We start from the raw sequence: 23,104 nt of genomic DNA on the forward strand, positions 1-23,104 counted from the left end.
CATTTGTTCGTTTCATGATAAAATTTATATTCTATTGACTATGAAAAAGAAATTTCTACATTGCTAGTAATAATCCAATGGATTAAATTTGTATTTCACGTGGGGAAAACATTCTACAACACAAAAAAGGGACAAAATCTGAAACCAAACAATTTGACTTGGTTTGATTTGATTTAGTTTGTGCATTTAGTAAACCCTCAGCCAAACTAAAACATGTGAGTGTCTTTATCTGCTTCATACATCATAGTAACAACTTAAAGGAATGTTTTACTGTTCGAATTGAGACTTTTCGGCGCAATCATGCCCTAAAACAAATACCAAACACTTGAAGAACTCAAAAGAAAATATTTAAAGAAAAGGTACAATTAATTGAAATCAAGCCTCCTAATTTTCAAGAATTAGTCACTTCAATAGATTTCGATGTTTCTCTTTTTTGTTCATATTCCAAAAAGGTATTGAGCAAATGTAAGACCAAAATATTCAGAGGACTCTTTCAACTTATTTTCTTTCAATTAAAATTGAGATTTTTGCCGAATGCTGTGTATTATGCTCTTATATACTTTCTGATAACTAGACTTTTACTATTTCCAAGTTTACGCAATCAACTAACTTGATTTCTAGGGTTAATATTGAAGGTGGTCATATTAATCCAGCAGTGACTTTTGGACTATTCCTTGCTAAGAAAGTGTCCCTAAGCAGAGGATTATTGTGTATTATAGTTCAATATTTGGGAGCCATTTATGGTGTTGCTTTAGTGAAGGCCATATATAAAACTCGTTATGACCTCTACAGTTAATCAACTAGAGGCCCTAAGAATGCCAGAGATTCTCCTGTCCCCGTAAGTAATGTTAGTAATTGAGCGTTCAATTTATATATTGACGGTATAATATATATTTATACAATAATATCGGTTATGAGATCATCACAAATAAGTTGTTAACCTAATAAATGTACACACATGATTTTCTTGAACTCTAGGTCTTGGCACTTCTTCCAATTGGATTTGCGGTTTTCATGGTTCACTTGGCTACTATCGCAATCACCGGCACCGGAATCAACCCTGCTAGAAGTCTTGCAACTGCAGGGGCGGATCTACCTTATGAGGTAGGGGTACCACGACACCCGCTCGCTTCGCTAAAATTCTTACTATGTACATAATATCTCTGTGGAGAAACGTATATATGGATAGAGTGGCACCCAGAAGTCACAAAGTGGAAGCGTGTGCCATTGGTTCAGCCTTCCCTTTGAAGGCTTTCTTTGGCCTCATGAATGCAAGTTTGATTCCCTGTTGGAGCAGCTCCGTTGATTTTTCATTTTTTCTACTTATTAAGATTTCCTTTGTTTTCAGTTGAGCCCTAGGGCCTCATCTCTTTTCCTTCTTTTTCGGCTCTTTCTCTCCTTTTCTTCTTTTTATTACTTGTTAAGTCTTTCTTCTTCATTTTTTTAACTTTCAGTCCTCATTTTGTTTCTATCATTATACCTTACTTTATGAACAATTATTTTCTATAGGTAATTGGAATTGATTTTAATTAGCATATAATTTTTTTTTAATGAAACGATATTAATTTATATATTGGAATATAATTTGAGCAATATCTTCTACTGGGTTTTGAAAAAAATTAAATGGCTTGATTGATAGTAGTTTTGAGTCGAATATCATAGGTTGAATGTTGAAGGTTTTTCTTTGAAAATAATTGTTATATAACTCAACAATTAAGATGAAAAAATAAACAAGAACAATACAAGTAAATTAATCTAGTCAAACAAAGAATATATAGTGTAGTTAAGCTACTCTTTAAGCAAATATTTATATTGAAGGCGCTCTTTCATGAAATGTTATTTTTCTTTTGCATTTTTATTTAGAATGTGTTTAAATTAAGCGTTAAAAATTTGAACTAAAATAACTTATTTGCTTTGTGAATGAAATGCCTATTCAAATTAACCAAAAACTAAACGAACCGACCCATTATTCATAATCTGTCTTTGTAGCTACTGACATATATACTGTATGCATAACATGGTGGTACCCGCAACCTTCGAATCCTGAATTCGCCTCTGTGCAATTGCAGTCATTTACAATAAACACGAAGCATGGAATAACCTTGTTCACTACTAAAAAATGACAGTTTTCCGACCGTCAATTTGCGGCTGAAAAAATTTAGTTGGAGTTTCCGATTGAAACGGTTGAAAATTTGCTAAAAAATATATTTACTACTTTTTAATAATTTTAAGATTGACACTGCGACTGAGCCCGTCGAAAAAATTGACGGATAAAACCGCAAAAGTTTTTTGCGAGGTTTCCGACCGTTTTGTCGGAAAATAAAAAAATTAAAATTAAAAATTGGAACCGATTTGCAATTAATTGCCGCCTGACACGTTTGACTTCGTTGACCCGCTTGTGCGATTGCTTTCCCCCGAAAATATTTTATTTGGCCTCTTTCACTATTTGTTTTTTCCTTTCCTCCCAACTCCTCCCCCATCCCACCCCACGGTGGAACCCTCCACGGCAGGTGCCATTGCAGATAAAGGTAATGCAATTCTTGCTCTCCTTCTCTTTATCCCTCGTCCTCTCCTCTTCTTCTCATTTTCCTATTTCAATTTTTTTAGTAGCGGGCAACAGTGGTGTGTAGCAGCAACGGCGGCGGTGGACTCCGGCGACATTGTCTTCCTCTACATTCAGTGGCGGTATTGTAGTGGTCCGATTGCAAGGTTAGTAAAAAATTTATTAAATTTATTAAATTTATTCAAGTATTTAGAAATTTATGATAGAAAATAGATTGATTTTCAATTTTATATTTCTCGTAGTATATTTAATGATTTATTTGTTTTGAAATCATAAAATTGATTAGTTGGGTTAAAAATTATGTATTTTTCATAGCACATTTAAATTTTGTATTTCTCATAAATATTTTGTAGTTCTAATAGCACACCTAAAAGTTGCTTAGTTGGGTTAAAAATTTAAAACTCGTCGATTGTAGTTGGAATCAAGATTGGGAGCAACCTTATAGACTTTAAGTTTTCCTTTTACCTCTCTTCCTCTTAGTAAAAATATTCATAAATGATAGTAATAAAAAAAAAATAGTTGGTGCAATTTGACGAAGCACGATCTAATGAATCACAATCACTTTAGTAAAAAAGATTTCCGAGAATATGACAAGAGGATAAGTAACACTAAGCTAATATTTCTACTTTTATACCTATACAAATAGAAGCCTTAGAAATTAAATTATTTAAAATTGGATTCTTAAAAATTAGCTTATTGTGTAATGCTATTTAACCTTTCAAAATAAGAACCTTTAAATGAAATAATATTTAATATTTTTGTGTAGATGGAATTTGGGCATCGTAGATAGATGTATAATAGGAATCATCTGAATTGTACGGGCTTGCGGGATAAATTTATAGAAGGGGTTGCTGGCTTGATGTAAGACCCGACCGGTCGTTTCGAGCACTTGTACTTCGCTCAATAGTTTGAGGGCATGAGTAGCTCCGTATGATGTATTATGACTTATGTGAATCGTCGGTTTTGGTTTTCAGGTTATTCGAAATCGATTTGAAAGAATGAATTTCATCATTTAAGCTTTAAGTTGGAAGAGTTGACCAAGTTTGACTTTTGTGAATTTCATCATTTTAGTGTTGTTGGATGTGATTTGAAGACTCGATTAAGTTCGTATGATGTATTAGGGCTTGTTGGTATATTTGGTTGAGGTCCCGAGGGGCTCGAACGTGTTTCAGATGGTATTCGGATTATTTCCCTTCATTTTGGCACTGCTGGTAGCTGCTGTTTTTTGGTGTTTCAAACCTTTTTCGCGATCACGAAAACCCTCTTGGATAAATTTGAGGATTTGAGGGTCGAATTGTCATCGAAATTTAGTCATTTTGGTATGGCTAGACTCGTGGTTGAATGCACATTCATATTTCGTAACTTTCGCCGGATTTCAAGACGTGGGCCCCACGAGCGATTTTTTTAGTTAATTTCGGATTTTTATTGAAAATATAGTATTTTCTTATGGAATTGATTCTATAATTTTTGTTGACTGTATCGAATTAATTATGACTAGATTCGAGTCGATCGGAGTTAGAAAATCGAGGAAAATGCATACTACTTGATTAAATTGGAGCAAGTCGAGGTAGGTGACTTGTCTAACCTTGTGTGGGGGAAATTCCCCTAGGATTGGTATTGATGTAATAATTGTAATGTGTTGCAAGTCGTGTACACGAGGTGACGAGTGTATACACGGGCTAAATGTGGAAGATTATATTTTTAAATTGTGTAGATTACTGTTGTATATTAATTAAATTATTTTATTTTGTTATATTCTCCATCATTGATCTGATTTATATACTTTAAATTTGCTTGACTTTCTCTTGCTAATTGTTTTTACCTATTTAGCTGAAACTTAGTTTCTTTTATTCTGTGCATTATTTGAAGGTGGAATTTCTTTAATTTAAATATTATTAATATGAAGTATTTGATATTTTAAATTTGGAACTGAGGCAACGTATCAAAAAATATTTTCTTTAAAATTAAATGTGAAGGCTCCCGCGGTGATATAAGAAAATGAGATATTATAAATTTTATTTATGATTTAGGACTACGAGGCGGTACCTCGGGAGTGCCGTTATTGATATTGATTTATGGCCGCAATTGCCTTTGATTATTGTTGTGATTTTCTTAAAGTTGAAAAGAATTCTGTTTTGTTTCCTTGAGGTATTATTTGCCGTTATTTTGCATAGTTAATTGGTGACATACTACTTACTTGATTCATTTCCATTCTCATTTCATTTTATTATATTGTTAAACATTTTACCTTGTCTTTTATTAATCCAGTAGGGCCTGACCTGACCTCGTCACTACTCTACCAAGGTTAGGCTTGAAACTTATTGGGTACCGCTGTGGTGTACTTATACTACGCTTCTGTACATCTTTTTGTGCAGATCCAGGTACATCCTGCCAGTCCAAACATCAGTAAGCTACCTGTGTACGGAGATTTCGAGGTATATCTGCCAGCGTCCGCAGACTCTAGAGTCCCCTTCTATCATTATTATGTTGCTTCCTTATTTTTCTTAGATCCTGATATATATAGATACATTGAGGATAAATTCTTAGAGGCTTGTGACTTATTTCTACCAGGTTTTGGGAGTTGTAATTATGTGAATTGTAGATTTATTTATTTCATATTTCAATTGTTATTCCGCATTGATAGGCTTACCTAGTCTTAGAGACTAGGTGCCATCACAACATCCTACGAAGGAAATTTGGGGTCGTGACAAGTTGGTATCAGAGCTCTAGGTTCATAGGTGTTATGAGTCATAAGTAGGTTTAGTAGAGTCTCGCGGATCGGTACGGAGACGTCTGTACTTATCTTCGAGAGGCTATGGAACTGTTAGAAAATATTCACTTCTTTGATTCCTTATCGTGTGCATTTGTTGACTTCAAAATTTTAAACCGTTGTCTTTCTATTGTCTCACAGATGGTGAGGACACGCACAACTGGATCCGATGATCAAACACCCATGCACCCTGTTGGATCCGCAAGAGGCCGGGGCAGAGGCCGTGCCAAAGGCCGAGGAAGACCACATGGTGCGGCCAGAGCACCTGCTCGAGCTGCTGCAGCAGAGCCACAAGTAGCTCCAGTTAGAGAACGGGCACCTGAGACGCCTGTTACTACTCCTGCACTTCAGGAGACCCTTGCCCAGGTTTTGAGCATGTTTGGCACTCTAGCTCAGGCAGGGTTGATTCCACTTGTTCTTGCCACATCTCAGGCCGTGAGAGGAGCACAGACCACGTGCCCAAGTTGACCATGCCCCAGAGGTTATACCAGCACAACTAGTTGTCCCAGTTCGGCCTGATATTAGGATAGCAGTTTCAGAGGGGGAGCAGCTCAGGCTCGAGAGGTATAAGAAGTACCACCCTCTCACTTTCAGTGGTTTAGCTTCAGAGGATGCTCAGGGTTTTCTGGAGGAATGTCACCGTATCCTTCGTACTATAGGTATTGTGGATTCCAGTGGGGTTTCTTTCACGGCATTCTAGCTCAGAGGAGCAGCCTACCAGTGGTGGCGGACATATGAGTTGGATAGTTCGGTTGAGGCAACTTCACTTACTTGGACTCAATTTTCTGATATGTTCATGAGGAAATATGTTCCTCAGAGTCTTAGAGATGCATGGCGCGCAGAGTTTGAGCAGCTGCGCCAGGGTTCTATGACCGTGTCAGAATATGCGGTCCGATTCAGTGATTTGGCTAGGCATGCACCAGCCTTAGTTGCTACTGTTCGAGAGCGGGTTCGCAGATTTATTGAGGGTCTCCACCCTAGTATCAGATTCAGTATGGCCTGAGAGCTAGAGATGGACATCACATACCAACACGTGGTGTCAATTGCTAGGAGATTGGAAGGTATGCGGATACGGGAGAGGGAAGAGAGGGAAGCTAAGAGACCCCGAGATTATGGCACGTATAATAATTCTCGTGCCCCAGCTGCAACCCGTCATGGTAGAGGTTATGTGTGCCGTCCTATTCATTCAGCACTTCTAATTCTCGTTCCCCAGCTGCAACCCGTCATGGTAGAGGTTATGCACTGCCAGTGTCTTCTGTACCTCCTGTACGGGGTGCCTTCAGCGGGCAGTCTAGTCGATCAGGCCCGAGCCAGTCCCAGCAGCCACATCCTCTGAGGGCTTGTTTTGAGTGTGGTGACACTCGTCATATCATGAGGGATTGCCCCAGACTTAGGAGGGGTGCACCTCCACAGGTTTCTCAGGCCCCACCTATTCCACAGGGCCCTCAGGCTTCTCAGGCCATGATTACTGCACCAGCTGCCACTCCACATGCACAACCAACTAGAGGTGGAGGTCGGACAGGTAGAGGTCAGACAGGAGGGGGAGGCCAGGCCAGATATTATGCCCTTCCTGCTGTGACAGAGGTCGTTACATCCGATTCTATTATCACAGGTATTATTCCGGTATGTCATAGAGATGCATCAGTCTTATTTGATCCAAGCTTCACTTATTCTTATGTGTCATCTTATTTTGCCCCGTATTTGGGCGTATCCCGTAATTCCTTGAGTTCTTCTGTTTACGTATCTACACCCGTTGGTGAATCTGTTATTATGGATCATGTGTATCGGTCGTGTTTAATTGTTATCAGTAGTTTTGAGACCAGAGCTGATTTATTATTGCTCAATATGATGGATTTCGATATTATTTTGGGCATAGACTGGTTGTCGCCGTATCACACTATCCTTGATTGTTACGCCAAGACGGTGACATTGGCTATGCCAGGTATACCGCAGATAGAGTGGAGAGGTACCTTGGATCATGTTCCTAGCAGGGTTGTTTCATTTCTTAAGGCTCAATGAATGGTTGAGAAGGGGTGTGATGCGTATCTGGCCTATGTGAGAGATGTTAGTGTTGATACTCCTACCGTGGAGTCAGTTCCTATAGTAAGGGATTTTCCTGATGTATTTCCAGTGGATCTTCCGGGTATGCCACCCGACAGGGATATTGACTTTGGCATTGATTTATTACTGGGCACTCAGCTCATTTCTATTCCACCATATCGTATGGCCCCAACAGAGTTGAAAGAATTAAAAGAATAGTTACAAGAGTTGCTTGATAAGGGCTTCATTCGGCCCAGTGTATCACCTTGGGGTGCTCCTGTCTTATTTATGAAGAATAAGGATGGTTCTATGCGGATGTGTATTAATTACCGCCAGCTGAACAAGGTTACAATGAAGAACATGTATCCATTGCCATGTATTGATGACCTATTTGATCAGCTTCAGGGTGCCAGAGTATTCTCTAAGATCGACTTGCGTTCAGGCTATCATCAGTTGAAGATTCGGGAACCAGATATCCCGAAGACTGCTTTTAGGACTTGGTATGGTCATTATGAGTTCCTTGTAATGTCATTTGGGCTAACCAACACCCCAGCAACATTTATGCACTTAATGAATAGTGTATTTTATCCCTATCTTGATTCTTTCGTCATTGTGTTTATTGATGACATTCTGGTGTATTCCCGGAGTTGGGAAGATCATGAGCAGTACCTGAGGATTGTGCTTCAGACTTTGAGAGAAAAGAAGTTATATGCCAAATTTTCAAAGTATGAATTCTGGCTTGATTCAGTGGGATTTTTGGGCCATATAGTTTCGTGCGAGGGGATCAAGGTAGATCCAAAGAAGATTGAGGCAGTGCAGAGTTGGTTCAGACCGTCCTCAGCTACAAAGATCCGAAGTTTCCTTGGTTTGGCAGGGTATTATCGCCGATTTGTAGCGAGTTTCTCTTCTATTGCTGCACCTATGACCAAATTGACCCAGAAGGGTGCTCCGTTCAGGTGGACCGAGGAATGTGAGGAGAGCTTCCAAAAGCTCAAGACAGCTTTGACTACAACCCCAGTGTTGGTGCTGCCTACAGGTTCAGGGTCTTATACTGTGTATTGTGATGCATCGCGTATTGGTCTCGGCGCAGTGTTGATGCAAGACGGTAGGGTGATTGCCTACGCGTCCAGACAATTAAAGGTACATGAGAAGAATTATCTGGTCCATGACCTTGAGTTAGCAGCTATTGTTCATGCCTTGAAGATTTGGCGGCATTATTTGTACGGTGTCTATTGTGAGGTCTACACCGATCATCGGAGTTTACAACATCTATTTAAACAGAAGGATCTTAATTTGCGACAGCGGAGATGGTTGCAGTTGCTTAAGGATTATGATATCACCATTCTCTATCATCCCGGGAAAATCAATGTAGTGGCTGATGCCTTGAGTCGTAATGCGGAGAGTTTGGGCAGCTTAGCATAGTCGGTAACAGAGAGGCCTTTAGCCTTGGATGTTCAGGCCTTGGCCAACCAGTTTGTCAGGTTGGATATTTCCGAGCCGAGCCGAGTTTTGGCTTGTGTGGTTTCTCAGTTTTCTCTTTATGATCGTATCAGAGAGCGTCAGTACGATGACCCCCATCTGCTTGTCCTTAAGGACACAGTTCAGCACGGTGATGCCAAGGAAGTCACTATTGGAGATGACGGTGTATTACGGATGTAGGGTAGGCTATGTGTGCCTAATGTAGATGGTTTGCGTGAGTTGATTCTCTAAGAAGCTCACAGTTCACGGTACTCCATTCATCCGGGTGCTACAAAGATGTATCAGGACCTGAGACATCACTATTGGTGGAGGCGGATGAAGAAAGACATAATGGAGTATGCAAGTCGGTGTCTCAATTGTCAGCAGGTAAAATATGAGCATCAGTAGCTAGGTGGATTGCTTCAGAAGTTAGAAATTCCGGAGTGAAAATGGGAGCGGATCACTATGGATTTCGTTGTTGGGCTTCCACGGACTCAGCGGAAGTTTGATGCTGTTTGGGTAATTGTGGATAGGCTGACCAAGTCATCTCATTTCATTCCTGTGATGACTACCTATTCTTCCGTGCAGTTGGCTCAAGTCTATATTCGCGAGATTGTCAGACTTCATGGCGTACTGGTATCTATCATCTCTGACCGGGGTACACAGTTTGCCTCACGGTTTTGGAGGGCTGTACAGCGAGAGTTGGGTACTCGTGTGGAGTTGAGTACATCATTTCACCCTCAGACAGACGGGCAATCCGAACGCACTATTCAGATATTGGAGGATATGCTTCGTACGTGTGTGATAGATTTTGGGGGTGCTTGGGATCAGTTCTTGCCACTTGCGGAGTTTGCTTACAACAACAGCTACTAGTCGAGCATTCAGATGGCTTTGTATGAGGCCTTGTATAGTAGGTGGTGCCGGTCTCCAGTGGGTTGGTTTGAATCGGGCGAGGCTAGGCGTACAGACTTGTTTAAGGATGCTTTGGATAAAGTTAAATTGATTCAGGATCGACTTCGTACAGCCCAATCTAGACAGAAGAGTTATGCGGATTGGAAGGTTCGTGATATTGCATTCATGGTTGGTGAGTGGGTCTTGCTCCGAGTTTCGCCTATGAAGGGTGTTATAAGGTTCGGAAAGAAGGACAAGTTGAGCCCTAGGTATATTGGGCCTTTTGAGATTCTTGAAAGAGTTGGAGAGGTGGCTTACAGACTTGCACTACCACCTAGTCTCTCTGCAGTTCATACGGTATTCCATGTTTCTATGCTCCGAAAGTATTACGGCGATCCGTCTCATGTGTTAGACTTCAGTTCAGTTTAGTTGGACAAGGATCTATCTTATGTCGAGGAACCAATGGCTATTTTGGACAGACAGGTTCGAAAGCTGAGGTCAAAAGACATTGCTTCCGTGAAGGTTCACTGGAGGGGTCATCCGGTCGAGAAGGCGACTTGGGAGACCGATCAGGATATGCGTAGCCGTTATCCTCATCTTTTCACCACTTCAGGTATGTCTCTATGCTCGTTCGAGGACGAACGATTGTTTTAAGAGGGGTAGGATGTAACAACTCGGCCAATCATTTTAAAGGTTATAGCCTCATTCCCCTATTTACTGCTCATTATGTGCTCTATAACTATTATGTGACTTGCCGGGGTAGTCGGTTCAGGTCCGGTAAGGTTTTGGAATGAATTGGAACACTTAGTTCCAAGATTTAAAGCTTAAGTTTAAATAGTGACCGAATGTTGACTTATGTGCAAACACCCCCCGGAATAAAATTTTGATGATTCCAACAACTCCGTATGGTAATTTTGGGCTTAGGAATATGTTCGGAATTTTATTTGGAAGTCCGTAGTTAAATTAGGTTTGAAATGGCTAAAATAAGAATTTAAGTTTGGAAGTTTGACCGGGGAGTTGACTTTTTTGATATCGGGATCAGAATCCAGTTATGAAAATTTTCATAGCTCCGTTATGTTATTTATGACTTGTGTGCAAAATTTGAGGTCAATCGGACTTGATTTGATAGGTTTCAGCATCGAATGTAGAAGTTAGAAATTCTTAAGTTTCATTAGGCTTGAATTGGGGTGTGAATTATGATTTTAGTGTTGTTGGATGTGATTTGAAAACTCGACTAAGTTCGTATGATGTATTAGGACTTGTTGGTATATTTAGTTGAGGTCCCGAGGAGCTCGGGCGTGTTTCAGATGGTATTCAGATTATTTCCCTTCATTTTGGCACTGCTGGTAGCTGTTGTTTGCTGGTGTTTCAAACCTTCTTCGCGCATAGGCTTAGTTGAGGTAGTGTTGATTTTGTTCTTCGCGATCGCGTGAGGTCAACCACAATCGTGATCGCATGGATGAGTTCGTGATCGCATAGAGCAAATGTCTGGGCAGAGAGATTAAGTTCTGAAAATGGGACTTAGCCCCATTTTCCATTTTTGACGGATTGGAGCTCGAGAAGAGGCGATTTTTGGGAGATTTTCAGAGAAAACATCGGGGTAAGTATTCTTAACTCAATTTTGGTTAGATTACCCGAATCCATCACTGTTTTTAACATTTAATTGGTAATTTAAGTTGAAAAAATTTGAAAACCCTTTTGGATAGATTTGAGGATTTGAGGGTCGAATTGTTATCGAAATTTAGTCATTTTGGTATGGTTAGACTCGTAGTTGAATGGACGTTCATATTTCGTACCTTTCGCCGGATTCCAAGACGTGGGCCCCATGGGCGATTTATTTTTAGTTAATTTCGGATTTTTATTGAAAAATATAGTATTTTCTTATTGAATTGATTCTATAATTTTTGTTGACTGTATCAAATTAATTATGACTAGATTCGAGTCGATCGGAGTCGGAAAATCGAGGAAAGGCATACTACTTGATTAAATTGGAGCAAGTCGAGGTAAGTGACTTGTCTAACCTTGTGTGGGGGAAATTCTCCTAGGATTGGTATTGATGTGATAATTGTAATGTGTTGAAAGTCGTGTACACGAGGTCACGAGTGTGTACACGGGCTAAATATGGAAGATTATGTTTTTAAATTGTGTAGATCACTGTTGCATATTAATTAAATTATTTTATTTTGTTATATTCTCCATCATTGATCTGATTTATATACTTTAAATTTGCTTGACTTTCTCCTGCTAATTGTTTTTACATGTTTAGCAAAAATTTGGTTTCTTTTATTCCGTGCATTATTTGAAGGTGAAATTTCTTTAATTTAAATATTATTAATATGAAGTATTTCATATTTTAAATTTGGAACTGAGGCAACGTATTAAAAAAATATTATTTTTGTTGAGTTATTTATTCCCGAATATTTTGTGAGATTTTGTACTCATTGCAACTGAGCCGTGAGCTCCATGTTTTGGAAAGTATTGTTGATGTTATTTATTTTGGCAAATTGAATTATTTGGGTACTTGAGGTGCAAATTGTGATATATTGTGATATTGATACGCATGCAGTGGTATAAGGTCTGGGTATTGAAACGCATGCGGTGAGATAAGGGTGGCTTGCTACGCGTGGCTAGTAGGGAAACTACTAGAAGTCATGCGGTGTGATAAGGGTGGCTAAAACGCGGGATGCTATTTCGGGAAAAAAATATATTTTCTTTAAAATTAAATGTGAAGCTTCCCGTGGTGATATAAGAAAATGATATATTGTGAATTTTATTTATGATTTGGGACTACGGGGCGGTACCTCGGGAGTGCCCTTGTTGATATTGATTTATGGTCGCAGTTGCCATTGATTATTGTTGTGATTTTCTTAAAGTTGAAAAGAATTCTGTTTTGTTTCCACGAGGTATTATTTGCCATTATTTTGCATAGTTAATTGGTGATATACTGCTTACTTGATTCATTTCTGTTGTCATTTCATTTTATTATATTGTTAAACATTTCACCTTCTCTTTTATTATTCCAATATGGCATGACCTGACCTCGTCACTACTTACCGAGGTTAGGTTTGGCACTTACTGGGTACCGCAGTGGTATACTCATACTACGCTTCTGCATATCTTTTTGTGCAGATCTAGGTACATCCTACCAGTCCAGACATCAGTGAGCTACCTGTGTACGGAGACTTCGAGGTATATCTGCCAGCGTTCGCAGACTCCGGAGTCCCCTTCTATCATTATTATGTTGCTTCCTTATTTTCCTTAGACCCTGATATATATATCGATACATTGAAGATAAATTCTTAGAAGATTGTGACTTATTTCTACCGGGTTTTGGGAGTTGTAATTATGTGAATTGCAGATTTATTTATTTCATATTTCAATTGTTATTCCGCATTGATAGGCTTACCTAGTCTTAGAGACTAGGTGTCATCACGACATCCTACAGAGGGAATTTGGGGTCATGCCAGTTAGATTCATGGCTCTTGGTTCTACCATGTATGATGGGTTCATAGCATTGTGGTTGTGGTGGTACTTGTTGAGTTTGCGGGGCGGTTCTCTCATTTGAGTCATTTTCTATTTTGGGTACACTTGAGTAGTTGCTTATTGGTGCACGGATTGCACGGCTTGTGATTCTAGGTAGCATTGGTGTGGCATGTCAATAGGATAGATGGGCTTGATAAATTAATGTCATTGGACCTAGAAAATCGGATTTATTTGCGGTATATTTGCAAGGATAATGTCGCTAATCGGCTTAGAAATTGGCTATAGTTTTTGTTGAAGGAGGGGGAGCTCCATGGCTTGTTGATCTGATAAGTGGTTATGAGTTTCTGCGTGTTTCTTCTATCATTGACAGTGTATGAAGGTTTTAGAACGAGGTTTGTTTGATACGAGGTTTATTACCGGTGCCGGGTTTGTTTTGAGCAGTAATTGTGGTTGGAAATTATTGCTATGAGTATTTGAGTTATGTGGTATTTTATGTGATTGCATCTTGGGCTATGGTTATGGCTTGTTACAGCTTGTTCGGGCTTGTACAGTGTGTGATTGCGAGATTCGGGTCTTGTAGGGAATTTTGGATGTTGGAAATTGGGTTCCATGGTTTATGGGCTAAGGTTGGATTAAGGATCTTCAGTTTGGTTGTGTCATCAAGATTATATGAATATGGTGACGTGGGATCACCCCCGGGTATGTGCGTGGTAAGGTTACACGACAGTTTGATGGCTTCGGAACGACTCTTGGCACGTTCGAGGACGAACGTATGTTTAAGTGAGGGAGGATGTAATGACCTGACCGGTTGTTTCGAGCATTTGTACTTCGCTCGGTAGTTTTAGGGCACGAGTAGCTCCGTATGATGTAGTATGACTTATGTGAATCGTCGGTTTGGTTTTCAGGTTATTCGAAAGCGATTTGGGAGAATGAATTTCATGGTTTAAGCTTTAAGTTGGAAGAGTTGACCAAGTTTGACTTTTGTGAATTTGACCTCGGAAAGGAATTTTGATGGTTCCGTTAGGTCCAGATGGTGATTTTGGACTCGGGTGTATGCCCGAATTTGTATTTGGATATTTCTAGAAGGATTCAACACTAATTGGCGAAAGTTGAAAATTTGAAGGTTTGAAAAGTTCATAAGTTGATCGAGAGTTGACCTTGTGGATATCGGGTTCAGATTGTGGTTCCGAAAATTTGAATAGCTTTGTTATGTCATTTAGGACTTGTGTGCAAAATTTGAGTTCATTCCGAATTGATTTGATATGTTTCGGCGGAAGTTTTGGAAGTTGAAAGTTGAAAGTTCATTTAAGTTTGATTTGAGGTGTCATTCGTCGTTTCAATATTGTTATGCGTGATTTGAGGCCTTAAATAGGTTCGCGTTGCGTTATTGGACTAGTTGGTATATTCGGGGGGGGGGGGAAGGGGGGGACCCGAGTGGCTCGGGTGAGTTACAGACGTGGTTCAGATCATTTTCCCTCTTGTTGCCTTGTTGAAGAGTTGCTGGTACCGGTGTAGCCGCATCTGCGGAGTCTTGGCCGCAGAAGCGACTTCGCAGATGCGGGCTGTCCATCGGAGAAGCGAGAAGAAGCTAGGTGAGGAACATCGCAGAAGCAAAGATTTGGGGTACATGTGCAGATGCGCAGGTGCAAAAGGATGAAGTGCAAAAGCGAGGTCTTGCACAGGTGCAGATGATGGCTCGCACCTGCGACATCGCAGAGGCGGATATTTTGTCTGCATGTGCGGCTAATTGTTCGCAAAAGCGAAGATGCCTGGGCAGAAGTTATAAATCAAGGGCTTGACTATTTTATTCACATTTTGAATTGGGGAGCTCGGATTGGAGCAATATTTTAGGCGACTTTCACCACAAGGATTGGGGTAAGTGTTTTATACTCAGTTATGAATATATTTCGTGATTCTATCTTCATTTTTATTAATTGGATTATGAATTTTAAAGAGAAATTGGGGGGTTTTAGCCTAAAGTTTCATATAGTGAGTTTTTGAGTTTTGAACATCGATTCGGAGTCGGATTAGAGTGAAACTAGTATGGTTGGACTCGTAATTAAATGGGTTATCGGATTTTAAAAGTTTCGTCAAGTTACAAGGTGGGCCCGGGTTGGACTTTTAGGTTGATTTTGGGCTTTGATTAAAGATTCGACCTTTAGCGATTGGGTTTGTTTTCTTTGGCTTTATTTGATGTATTTGAGTTGCTTTTGGCTAGTTTCGAGCCGTTCGGAGGTCGGAACGCGCGAGATGCCCTTTTTGGAGCATCTCTTGGCTTACTCGGTATTGGATCTGGCTTGTTCGAGGTAAGTAAACTTCTAAGCGTGGTGTTGAGGGTATGAACCCATGAATATACGTGATAAGTGTTTGGTGTTGAGGTGACGCACATGCTAGGTGACGGGCGTGTGGACGTGCACCGTGTGAATTGTGACTCGGTTATTTCTGTGGTACTGTGCAGTTACCTAATCTTATTTGTATCTATGAAATCTCTATGTGTTAGAGTAATTGAGTTGTGATCCATGTTAGAAACCATGTCTAGGCTATATGTTTATCCTCTTGGGACCCACTGAGGTCATTTTTGTTGTTGAGTTATTTGCTTACATTGCATTTACATACTTAGTCATACGCATTCATTTGCATATCATATCTTAGTCTATGTTACCATTTATTGATACATCACATCATCATTTTGAGCTGATTTTCATGACATTGTGAGCTCGAGAGACTAGAGAGATTGATGACTGAGCGAGGCCGAGGGCCTGATGGTGAGGATATTGATGGGATCGGGCTGCACGCCGCAACATGTTTTTATTGATTTATGCCATGATTGGCTTGTTATAGCGCTTGGGTTGAAGGAGTCCCTCCGGAGTCTGTACACACCCCCGGTGAGCACAAGTACCTACTGAGTGCGAGTGTCGAGTGATTGGGATGACTGAGTGACTGTGAGGACTGAGTGACTGGGAGGACTGAGTGAATTGATACTTTAAGAGTATGCATATGGTGTATCACTGAGTTGCATTGCATTCTACATGCACACTTGACATACAAACATAGAGATGCATTTTTCCTCATGTTGTACGATATTACGTCATTCATGACTTCACATACACATTGACATGTAGGCATAGAGATGCACTTTCCTTATGCCATTTGAAAATGAACAATTACTTGTTGAAAGTTTTGGGAAAAATTACAGTTTTACAAACGTACTTATATTTTGGTGATTTCTGTAAAAGATTTGGGTTTTCAGTGACATACTTGAAAAGCATGCCTATATTCCGGAACTGTAAACGAGCTAAGCACTATATCTCTGAGTTACTTCTTTTATCACTTTTATTATGTTGTTATGAACTGTTGTTGGCTATTGGTGTTGGACTCCGACATTTGTTCCAGCTCATCACTACTTTCAACCTAAGGTTAGGTTTGTTACTTATTAAGTACATGGGGTCGGTTGTACTCATACTACACTTCTTCACCTTGCGTGCAGATATTGGATGTTGATGTTGTTGTGCACGGCAGGAGCTGAATTTGAAGATGTACCTACATTCCGGTCATAGCTGCCTCTTGATCTTGGTAGCTTTAGAATTTTAATCTGCTCATGTATATTTCAAATATATGATGTACTTTATTTCATACCAACTTTGTAAATTCTAAATCTTAGAAGCTCATGATTTGTACTATCAGTCCTTGAAAAATTTGTTTTGTATAAAAGTGGTGTATTATCATTTTTTTCTTAATAAATTTTATTAAATTGGATAGTTGTTAATTGTCTTACTTGACAGGTTGGGTTAGGTGCCATCATGACTAGGTGAATTTTGGGTCGCTACACTTTATTGCTAAAGCAAAGACATTTGATGATTTTCTTATTGAATGGACGATTAGGTGCCCTTGTGTGAAATACAAGTGTGTTAAGTTATTGGGTCCCGATATTGTTAATGTTCATCTGTATAAGAAGGGGTTTATAGAAAATTATTATATGTGGACTGTTCATGGGGAGAGTCATGCTAGTGTGGATGTTGTTGATTTTTAGAATTCTTTTGGTGGTGATGAAGGTAGTCCCATAGCGGAGAATATTAATGCTGAAAATTCTAGATTTAATGAAATGATGAGGGATGCTTTTGATATGTTCTCTGGGGCTCAATCCGAATTAAATGATGAGGCTAAGAGCTTCTTCACGCAGTTAGAGGAAGCTAGTTGTCCGCTTTATGAAGGCGCAACGCATTCCAAGTTGCCTATTGCAGTTAGATTACTAAGTATTAAATAGGATAATTCTATTTCTCAAGCAGTCATGAATTCTATCATTGGCCTATGATTGAACTTAATCCGACCAAGATTGACCTGCCCAAAGATTTTTACACGATAAATAAATTGATTTCCAAGTTAGGTCTTTCATCGGAGAGGATTGATTGTTGTGAGAAATGTTGCATGTTATTCTATAAGGATGATGCAACTTTAGAAAATTGCAAATTTTGTAACTAGTCGTGTTACAAAGTAGTCACAAATGCTAAACAGAAGAAGGTTCCAGTGAAGGCGATGCACTACTTACCCCTTATACCAAGGTTAAAGAGGTTGTATGCATCAATGAGTTTCGCTCCTCATATTAGATGGCATTATGAACATAGAAGGCCAGATGGTGTGTTATGTCATTCGTCAAATGGAGAAGCGTGGAAGCATTTTGATAGTGTGTTCCCAAACTTTGTCGGTGAGCCGAGAAATATTAGGCTGGGATTATGTGCTTATGGATTCACTCCATTTGCAGTGTCTGCTGCACCATATTTATATTGGCAGTGTTTGTTACGTTGTATAGTCTGCCGCATGAATTGTGTATGACAAGTCAATATTTTTTTCTAACTTATATTGTTCCAGGTCCACGCAATCCAAAAAAATTAATTGATGTATACATGCAACCCTTAATTGATGAGTTGAAGTTATTGTGGCATCAAGGTGTGGAAACATATGATGTATCAACTAAACAAAACTTCAGACTACGTCTTGCTTTGATGTGGACTATAAGTGATTTTTCTACTTATGAAATAATGTTCGGGTAGTCAATTACCGTAAAGTTAGCTTGCCCGACTTGTATGGAAGATATAAAGGCATTCACTTTGAAACATGGAGGCAAGAACACATGGTTTGATTGTCATCGTCACTTCTTGCCAATGGATCATGAGTTTAGGAGAAATACTAGTGCATCTATGAAGAACAAAACTGATTTTGAGGAGCCACCGCATGTCTTGTCGCCTGAAGAGATTTGGAACAGAGTTATGAATCTACCTAAGGTAACAGAGTATCCATTGCCTAATAAGATATCGGGATATGGTGTAACACACAACTGAATAAAATAGAGCATATTTTGGGAGTTACCTTATTAGACGCATAATCTTCTTCGGCATAATCTTGATGTAATGCATATCGAGAAGAACTTTTTTGATAACTTGTTTAATAGTGTGATGGATGTGAGCAATAAGACAAAAGATAAGTTGAAGGCCAGGATAGATTTGAAAGAATATTATAGGCGGGCTGAGTTGTACTTAACATACTTGAACGACAAGATTCGGAAGCCTAAGGCCAGTTACACATTCACTTTGGATGAGAGAAGAGAGATTTGTGATTGAGTTAATAATTTGAGGATGCATGATGGGTATGCATCAAACTTATCTAGGTGTGTTGACATAAAATAAGGGAATTTGACGTCTATGAAAAGCCACGGTTGTCATATTTTTATGGAATCTTTCTTGCCTATTGCATTTAATGCTTTGCCTGATAGTATATGGAAGCCCATCACAAAGATAAGTTTATTTTTCAAGGAGTTGTACTCTAGCACATTGAGGGCGGAGAACCTAGCTTACATGGACAGTAATATTCGCTTAACTTTAAACAAGTTGGCGAAAAGTTTCCCGCTAAATTTTTTCGATGTCATGGAACATCTTCCAATCCACCTTGCGCAAGAGGCACGGCTAGGAGGGCCAGTTCAATGTATGTATCCCTTCGAGAGGTAATTATCTTTAATCAATTATTCTTACGTATTTTAGTTAAATATTATTTCATCTTAAAATCGTGCTATACAAGATGATTGGCAAATGTAAGCGGACCGTGAAAAATATATCAAGGATTGAGGGGTCGATATGTGATGCATATCTGGATAGAGAAACTTCTTATTTCTGTTCATATTATTTTGAACATGACGTGCCATGTTTAAGAAATGAACCTGATCGGCATGATGATGGTGGCAATACCAATCTATTGGCACCACCCTTTTCCATATTCAATCAACCTGGAAAAGGTGGTCCAAAACGTAGTCCAACAAGATTATTGACTAAGATGGAGCTAAAGTCAGCTACAACAAATGTTCTACTAAATTGTCCCGAAGTCCAACCTTATTATACGTAACTGTAAATTTATATTACCGACTTACATTCAATCTCAATTATCAATCATTTTAACTAATAAAAGTTTTAAATCTGTCGGACAATTGGTTTGTGGGTACATATGGGCATGAGCATGTTTATCCTAAGTTTACAGAATAGTTTAAACACTTTGTAAGTAATAGCGAAGTTTCTTTCAATGCAAATTATTATCAGTTGTACTTACTTTTTAATTTCTAATTAACTGTTATATATTGGGTTCGATCCAGGTTCATAATCCATATAATGGCGTAAATGATTCATTTTTACGTGATATTGCTTGGGGACCTAGCCCTAAGGTCAAAATAATGTCTAAGTACTCCGTCAATAGGTACAAGTTTCATATAGAAGAATAGTCCAAGGGAAAAAAACTAATAATAGTGGTGTGTGTGTGTGTGAAAACTGATGGTGATGTTGATTATTATGATGTGCTTCAACAGATATTAGAACTCGAGTATAGTGTTGGTTGGCCGAAGAAAAAGTTAGTACTCTTTCAGTGTAAATGGTATGATCTAACACCTGCTAGAGGTACAAAGATGTATCTTCTGTATAAAATAGTTGAAATAATGCACACAGGGAGGTATAGATGTAGTGTACCAGAATAACATTTCAAGCATTGAAGCAATGGTGGATGGCGAACTAGCAGGTGAATTGCAGGATAGTGAAGGCCTTTATGAGGAATTCGAGCCTTCAGTTCTTAGATCAAATCAAAGTGAGTATGAGGAAGGAACATCAATGGCAAATGAGGATGGAGATTCAAGTGATGAATATGAAGCAAGCAAGGATGAATAATTATATAATGAAAATGAAAAAAGCGATGATGAAAATGAATATGATCAGTATGAAGAAAGCGATGATGATTGAGTTGTTTGTGTGTTTTATGACTTGTTTGATTTCTTATGTTATTCCTTATGTTATTGTTTTATTTTTATATCTTGTTAGACTTTATATATGTTCTTTTTTTAGTTGTTATAATATGTAGAAGAATTTCTTTATATTATTACCTGTTGATTTTTTTTATTATTATATTTTATTTTACTTAAATTGTACAGATGGCTTTTAAGGGTAAAGAACCGAAATAATCTAAGAAGAAAAAAATACTTTGTCATCCATGAGTGATCACATTCCTTCACACATGCCTAGGATGAGTCCTACTCCTAGTTTTTCTTGTCCTTCTCAGTCGACGACTTCATTACCACCTGAGTTTTTCAGAGTTCCCCTCCCCTCCGGCTAGCATAGTACAATATTATTCTATGCCGACCCAGGGTGGTTCGGCCTCCACTACTATTAATTTTATCCCCACGCCTAATTTGTCACCTTTAAGTTATCGTGTCCCTGCTAGTCAGCATGATGGATCACCATTGATTCCATCCCAGGGCGGGCATTATAGTCAGCATGATGGTTCATGTTTTGTTCCTGCATCATCGTCCACTCCATTATCATCTCCATCTCATCTTCTCCTAGTATTGTTTGACTGGATATTGGAGGATCTCAGGCGGCTGCATCCCCATCTACTAGTACTGCTTCAGTTGCTCCTTCACAGAGACAGTATGCTGGTGGGACTGTAGAGTACGATCATATGCATTGATTGATAATCGTACCCCATAGGGACGGATAAGTAATTTTTTAATTTTTAATTATTAGAATAAAGATCTAAATATATTTAATGAATGTTTATTTTACATATAATGCAGGTTTTTGCCATAGAATAAAGATCTACATAATTTTGCCATGGAAGCTGAAGAGTGAAAAAGCGAAGGCAAACAGAGCATCCAGTAAGGGTGGCTCGTTGTACACCGGAGGTTCAATCGGTTTTGTTGCCCATCAATTGAGATTGGTAATTTATTTATAAAATTTTTTTTAGCTTTACTTATATGAGATTCAAATAATAAAATCATATTTTTGATTTTGAAAGGAAAAGGTACATGGAGGGTGTGTTTCGTGCTACTGTCTTCGAGGAGACACATAAGAAGAAGAAGAAGAAGGATGGTACAAGAGAAGAATGGGTCGAACCGCGTGCATCAGAAACTTATATAAGATTCTAAATTCAATACTGCTTTTATTCTTTGTTAAGATTAATTCGCTTATATAATGTTTGCCAAAAATATTTCGGAAAGGGTATCAAAGAAGAATAGAGGAGTGGTAACAAACTCATCCCGATTCTCAACCGACGCCCGAAGATATGACTTCGCTATGGACACAGGCAGCCGTTGGAGTAAATAAAGGTATAAAATATTTTATTAATTTTTTATATATGACTTCGTTTTAAAATTATTTTGCACAAGTTATATGTTTCTTCTCTTGCTCATTTAATTTTTTTTTAATTTCTCATAAAAATAAATAAAAGTAGATACTACAGACTTAGAGTGCAGCCGTCGTATAGTCATCCAACCGCATTATTTAGTGGTGCTTCTGCTTCATCTGAAGAAATCGAGACTATACAGATGCAAATCAATTAATTGTCTCAATAATGGAACAATGCTCAAGAAACAATAAGTATGATGCGTACATTCATGGCAAACCATGAAAAATAACGTCATTCAATGGAAGAATCTAACAATGAGGGGACTGAAACTGATGAGGATCGGTAGTAATTTGGATTGTGTAATAGGATGTTTAGACTTGATTGATTGTTGTAAAACTTTGTTCCTTTTAGACTTGGTGTAATGTTATTTTGGTTGAAAGCTTTAGATTTTTACGTGTTTTAATAGAATAGATGGTTTTGTTACGTTTAGACAAGTTTGAAACTTGTTGTTTAGGTTTTATTGATAGAATATTTGTGACATAGGCTGTTGTGTGTTAGTTATTTGATTTGGCAGGGGGTGTGGCTTAAAATACAGGCTGTATTTTACCAAATTTTGTGACTGATTTGGTCGAAAATTGGACCTGAAAATCCATAGATTTGAGGCTGAAGTGGTTGAAAATTTAATTAATTATTTTTTAATTTCTTAATTTCCAACTGATTCGGTCGAAAAATTTATATAAAATAAAAAATAATAATTAAATTACCGACCAAATCGATCGGAAAATTTATTATATAATTAATTTATATTAATAATAATGTAACTGAATCAATCGCAAATATACCGACCAAAGTGGTCGCAAGCATTAATTTCATCCGGTTAACTGCACAATTTTCGTTTGCGATCAAAATGGTCGGAAATTTGCGACCATCATTTTTCCGACCACTTGAAATCCGTCGGAAATTAGAGATTTTCGACGGATTTCGTGATCGAAAATTTGATATTTTCTAGTAGTGGTTAGCCCTCTCCCTGACCCCTGTCCCCCCACCCTATATATAGTAATCCAATTATAAGAGAGAAATTAAAGTATATGAAAAGTTAATGTCACCGCAACTTGCATATTTTAAGGTCTTCCAATGAATGATGCCTAAAATAAAGAACACGAACTTCTCTTGAAAAGCTGAAAATAATAAGGTTTTTAAAAATTACAACACTCCAATAATCATGGGGCGGACCCATGTAGGGTCAAGAG

The 23,104-nt window shown here is 38.6% G+C and overlaps 2 long non-coding RNA genes across 2 annotated transcripts; both read left to right on the plus strand.

Annotated features, from left to right (window-relative positions):
• The first annotated feature begins 2,331 nt into the window (after nt 1-2,331).
• On the plus strand, nt 2,332-4,276 carry LOC107779879 (uncharacterized). The gene is made up of 3 exons (XR_012698257.1): nt 2,332-2,528; nt 2,608-2,709; nt 3,538-4,276. It is a non-coding gene; the product is annotated as an uncharacterized LOC107779879 (long non-coding RNA).
• A 2,303-nt stretch (nt 4,277-6,579) lies between these two features.
• Nucleotides 6,580-13,066, plus strand: LOC142167819 (uncharacterized). Its single transcript, XR_012697969.1, has 3 exons — nt 6,580-6,945; nt 11,658-11,725; nt 12,852-13,066. It is a non-coding gene; the product is annotated as an uncharacterized LOC142167819 (long non-coding RNA).
• Nucleotides 13,067-23,104: the final 10,038 nt, after the last annotated feature.

The sequence above is a fragment of the Nicotiana tabacum genome, chromosome 13, assembly GCF_000715075.1.
Source record: "Nicotiana tabacum cultivar K326 chromosome 13, ASM71507v2, whole genome shotgun sequence".
In the NCBI taxonomy this organism is placed as follows: domain Eukaryota; kingdom Viridiplantae; phylum Streptophyta; class Magnoliopsida; order Solanales; family Solanaceae; genus Nicotiana; species Nicotiana tabacum.